Below are 6,000 nucleotides of genomic sequence, written 5' to 3' on the forward strand. Positions count from 1 at the left end.
AAAATAGCTCTTTCTCTTTTGCCTCAGTGTCACTGTAATTCTCTTAGGCCACAAAACTTAACAACTCAAGAGCAATTTATTGGTGGTCTTTTTATAATTATGACTTAATTTTCTTTTTGTTGATTGACTTCTTCACCTCTGTCTTCTTTTCCATTTTGTCCCATCAGCTGTTATTTACCCATGCTCAGAAAATTGAGACTTATTTTCAAAGTACTCTGTTTGCATTCATGTTCCCTGTGCTCCAACCCCCTTATATGCCATTTCTTAGATGTTCTTCCCTTTTTTTTAAGTTTATTTATATATTTATTTTCCTTAAAAAAATGTTTATTATAAGGGAAGGGAAACAAAAATAATATAAAAACAGGGAGGGGGACAAAACATAAGAGACTCATAAATATGGAGAACAAACAGAGGGTTACTGAAAGGGGTGTGGGAGGGGGGATGGACTAAATGGGTAAGGGGCACTAAGGAATCTACTCCTGAAATCATTGTTGCACTATATGCTAACTAATTTGGGCGTTAATTTTAAAAAATGTTTATTCTGAGAAAGAGAGAGAGAGTGAGTTGGGGAAAGGCAGAGAGGGAGGGATAAAGAGAATCCTAAGCAGCCTTCGCACTGTCAGTGCAGAGCCTGATGCGGGGCTTGAACTCACGAACTGTGTGATGCCGATTGGATGCTTAAACAACTGAGCCACTCAAGCACCCCATTAGATGAGCTTCCTAAAGCACAATTTTCAACATGTGCCTGGGTCAGGGCCCTTTTGGACCCTCCATCACATAGAAGCTGAAGTCCAAATCTCTTTAAAGCTTCTACATTTGACTTTATTCCAGAATCATTATCCAAATATATCATAGAATACCAGATATTCTTCCTTCCCAGCTATACATAAAAATAACTAATTCAATTTCACTTCCTAATTTTGCAGTGGAGTTACTACCTCAATATTTCCCAAACTTTAGGGATTCTGGCACCTCGTCATTATTTTTCCATTACCAATTACCATCTGAACTATTTTTTACTTACTATTCTCTGTAAATTCACTCTCATTCTAGCTAAGATAAGTATTGCAAAAGCAAATTTCTAGCAGTATCTTAAATGGGGAAAAAACAGCATCTACTGGAATTATTGGGCAATAAGTATAAAAATAAATGTTATTCTAATAGGCAAATTACAACTAAATACCTTTTGCCTGCTAAAATCATTGAGCTTGCTACTTACTTTATAGTTCTTATAAAGGAGAATGGAAAACAAGTGTTGAAAGAATTTTAAAGTCATATTAACAACAATAAAATTTTGTCCGTGAAAAAAATGGAAAGAAATTTTTAAAATACACTAACTTTCCCATAGCATTACCCAATATTATTAATTGTCCAGTCTATCTATCGTCCCAAATCATTTCATCCGTGCAAAGTTGGGAAATACTGCTCTAGATGAGATAGTCTCTTCATGTTTTTCTGCAGATTTCAGCTCTGCACATCCTTCCAGACCGGGCCAGACCTTCAGCACTTCCCACAGTGTTCTCTCAATATTCAGTAAAGCATGGCCTCCCCTTTCTCGGCTAATCTCTGTACACATCTCTTCACTCCATTTTGCTATTGACCGACTTACATAAAAGTTTTGAAGTTTATTTTTTTCTAATCTCTAATGATTACAGTTCAAGCAAAGATTTATGGAGTTCTTTTTAATCTCCCGATACTAAGCATCACACCTTCTAAGGAGGGGGAATTAATGAACAGTGATGGCATGAATGGCATGCATGATTAATGGATTAATACATTTCTCTTCTAATAGGTCAGGATTCCCTCAGGACTATGCATCAGTCACTCTTTAACTACAGGCCTTGCCCGGGGGAGAACATTGCAGGATTGATAGAAGTAGTTGTTAAATAAGTAAATGACACCTCCTAGAGAAAGTAGGCCATAGATGGCATTGAAGGGCAAAAACGATGTGGCTCTTTTAGGTGGTATTTATCAAATGCTTCTGCAACTTTTCTTCTCCTATAAGTTTATTCTGGTACTATGCTGGACTTGCTGACATAGCTCCCGAGAGGATTTAAATTCATGTGGTATATCACATGCAAAACTTCACACACTTGTCACAAACACTTGTCGCTCTCACTTTCAGTTATCACCAAATACCACAGGGAATAGTCTTAATAGACAGCGTGTATACATATGGTCTTTCAAGAAAAGATTTCCAAAAGTTCAAAAGTGACAAACTTTCAAGTTTCAAATCAATATAATTCCAAATTATCTTTTGTCCTCCAAATTAGCCAATACATTTTAAGATAAGGTGGCGTTTAACAGATCCTGCCTTGAGACACATAAAAATAATCTGTTTATAAATTAACTACATGGGGGGCACCTGGGTGGCTCAGTCGATTGAGCGTCTGACTCCGGCTCAGGTCATGATCTCACAGTTCATGAGTTTGAGCCCCACGTCAGGCTCTGTGCTGACACCTCAGAGCCTGGAGCCTGCTTCGGATTCTGTGTCTCCCTCTCTCTCTGCCCCTCCCCTGCTCATGCTCTGTCTGTCTCTGTCTCTCAAAGATGAATAAACGTTAAAAAAAATTAAAAATAAAAATAAATAAATTAACTACATGGAAGATGAGAAAACCTAATTAAATAATGCATTTGAGTTGTAACTAATAATTGTTGACTTCATAATTCCTAAATTCTGCACAATACCCATAAAATCATATTTAACATCACTATTACAAATTGGAGATAATCACATAAAGTTAAGGAGAGGATTACCAGATACTAACATAGGTGATCCAATATCAAACGTGAAATTAGACCCTATAAAAATGGACTTAGACATTTTTTTTAAGAATGAAGGACACATTAATAAATTGAAGGCACCAGAATTTTTACTATATGCTTTTTGATCTATTTTTTAAAATTCTGCTGAAAAACACGTAACATAAAATTTACCAGCCTGACCATTTGTGAGTGTACAGTCAAGTGGTATTAAGTATATTTACATTATGTACAAGCAATCATCAGAACATTTTCAAATTGCAAAACTGAAACTCTGTACGCATTAAATATTTCCTATCTTCCCCTCCCCAACCCCTGGCAACCACCATTCTACTTTCTGTTTCTATGAATTTGCCTGCTCTCAATACCTCAATACAAGTGGAATCATACAGTATTTTTTTTCTTTAATCTGTTTTTGGGGCTTAGTTGAAACTTAATTTAAAAAAGCCACGCTTATTGTCCCTCAGTTATTGTCAAATCATCTATTTAGTACAGCACATTATGCTAATTTCACCCTATTAACCCAATGAGGTGGATTTCATATTGACTCTACAAATGAGGAAACTGAGGCTTGACAAGGTGAAGCATCTTACCAAAGGTTACACATCTAAAAAGCAGTGGGGCCACCAAATCCAACTTTATCTGACTTCAATGCCCACGGTCTTTAATACACCTGTCTGTCTTTCGAAATACTTACAATTTTAGAGCATTTCAACCATCTGAAGTATCTGAAGCAAGCCAAAGTGGTGTGTGTGTGTGTGTTTCTAATTTGACTTTGAATGTTGCATATCTTCTTCCCCTCTTTTTATAAATTATTTTACTCAAAATCATTTCTCAAGGCATTACTCTATTCTGTCTCAAGGTTTATTCTAAACCCTGTCCCACAAAATCACAGAATATCAAGTACCTTCCCTTTTTAAAAAAACAACACTTACAGTTGTGGAAATGAACCCCAGCTTCTTCATTTCAGGAACATTATTTTAGTGAATGGAAGTCACTCTTCCAAAACTAAGAACTCTCTTCCAACGTGTCTCCCTCTGTGTATGGTGCCTGACCTGCTGCTTATGGAGCCACCTGGGACTAGAAGTCCTCCCACTGTGACTCCAAGGTTGTCCAACCAGAAACCCTAAAAGGCAAAAGAACTACAATACCCACAATTCAGACCTCTCACCTGAAACTGGGAGAAGAGAGTGGATGGCTACAGTTTCACCCTAGGAAAAAGGGGTATGTAAATGGAAAAGCAAAGCAGTAAAGTAAAGCATTAAAAAAAATCAGATCAGGTGGGTATATGTAAGAATAATTTATAAATATTGACCTATTTATATAAAAGGAAACAAAAGTGGTTGATGCTTGCCAGGTAAGAAGAAAGCTCCCTCGGTGTAGGCAAGGACTAAGAGCTGCTCATGCAAACAAATCCTCGTGCAGGGGTGGAACCTGCACCACCAGATTCTCTTTGAGTGAGTCAGAGGTAAGGATGCCTCACTGCCTGGTAGAGCAGGTGAAGAGAACTTCCCTGGGGAGGCCTGACAAGCCTCTCCTACATCAGCCCTGTGATTGTCACTCAGAGATGTTACAGCCACAGTGGAGATCTTTCACCTTTGCATCTTACAAAAAATCCCCTGGATTTTTTTTAATGTGAGCAAAATGAAACCCTTTTTGATATTTCCTTCCGTTTTCTAATTTTGTGTTTTCCTTCTGTGTGTTTCCACATTATTTCCGGTTGCTCAAGAACATGAAAACTGAAGGGAAAAAAAGAAAAATAAATGTTTAAACTTGGGTAAAATGAAAGGTGCAATAACGGTTTCATTTTTTTTTTCCAACATTGGGAAGAGAGAATGTTAAGAGAAACACACAAAAGCTGAGAAATGTGTTTCCTCCATTTGCTCATACAGCATCTTTTTCTAGCCTTTCATTTCCTATCAGGCAAAATCCAGAAAATGGATATAGACAAGCCCTGGAGTGGTCTGGGCCTCCAAACATAATGGGAAGCAGGTGGCTGAATGGTGACAAAAGAGAAATTTCTTTTCCCTTTTCTGCATTTCCCCTCTACCCTTTCTATGTGCTACCTGCCTAGGGAACACTGGGGCTCCACGTGCCCAAGCCACTTCACTCACACAGAGTTCTGTTGAACTTTCCCCTCGGGTGGTCCCACAATCCAAACTGAGATGTTCTACCTTCCTTTGTCACAGGTCCTTCAATCTCCTGACTAGAACCTAACTTTCCTTTTTGTCATTTATGTTCCTTCCAGAACAAATGGCTCTCCCACTTCCCCAAACCCTATATATTTTGTTTACCGTGCTGTGTTTTTCTCCCTAAAATATGCTTTGCCCACCTTTAAATGTTCAGTTCTTTCCTTTCTTTCTCTCCTTCCTAATAAATTACATAATATTCTATCTAGTCTTGTCATAACACGTTTTATACCTCGTTTCATTGTTTTGTGTGTGTGTGTACACAGGCAGTCTTACCTTCCAATATGAAGGCAAGACCTTGTTTTATTCCTCCTTTACTAATTCAGATAAATAATCAGTGACTGAAATAATGAGATATTATTAACTCTAAGCTGGATGTTAATACCAATACCATTTCTATCTGTCCCAGAAAACAAACATTCGCATTTAAAGAACTTTCTAAATGTCTCTATAGAGTACTGTTATCAGAGTCCCCCCCCAACCCCGCCCCACATGGTCTAGTCTGGTGTGGCTTCCACAATCATTATTTGCAAAAAGGTAAGGTATTAAATCTATCATTTTAACTACTGACAGTTCCTGAAGTAAAGGCTTTCATGGATCAGCACTCATTGTTTCACCAGCTCTGCCCTGTCATGTCCTTGATTTTCCTAATACCTTCCCAAAGACTGGCCCTCAGCCCCATGACTGCATCTTGGAGACTGGGCCCTGCCTTCATCTATGATTTTTGATCACTAGTTCCAGAATCTCATGCTCATTTCTCCTGTAATCTAATCTCCCCACTCTGAAGAAATAGCTGTGAACTTGGGACTACTTTAAATAGCTCTTAATCACTAATCTCTCTCACCCAAGGAAGGGAAGTGTCTCAGCAGTAGTTAGTTCCTTACACCTCTGCTTATACGGGATTCTCCTGGTCCCCACACGCTACTGTGTCTTGTAGCTATCAGCCACTGTAGAGGAAGTAAACCTTCTAGAGCCTGCTGACACATAATGATATGTCTACGGACCATCAGACACAAAAGCAGGCTGGTGAAGGTGACTGTTGTCTGGA

At 38.3% G+C, this 6,000-nt stretch overlaps 1 protein-coding gene across 2 annotated transcripts in view; it reads right to left on the reverse strand.

Moving 5' to 3' along the window:
- Nucleotides 1-4,463, reverse strand: part of MACC1 (MET transcriptional regulator MACC1) — a 65,007-nt gene extending 60,544 nt beyond the window's left edge. Inside the window, exon 1 of one of the 2 annotated variants that reach the window (XM_045052459.1) lies at nt 3,699-4,463. The gene's annotated coding sequence lies outside the window, so the exon portion shown is untranslated. The remainder of the gene's footprint in view (nt 1-3,698) is intronic. The other variant, XM_003982833.5, reaches the window with a different exon arrangement.
- Between the last annotated feature and the right edge of the window lie 1,537 nt (nt 4,464-6,000).

This window comes from Felis catus, chromosome A2 (genome assembly GCF_018350175.1).
Source record: "Felis catus isolate Fca126 chromosome A2, F.catus_Fca126_mat1.0, whole genome shotgun sequence".
NCBI lineage: Eukaryota > Metazoa > Chordata > Mammalia > Carnivora > Felidae > Felis > Felis catus.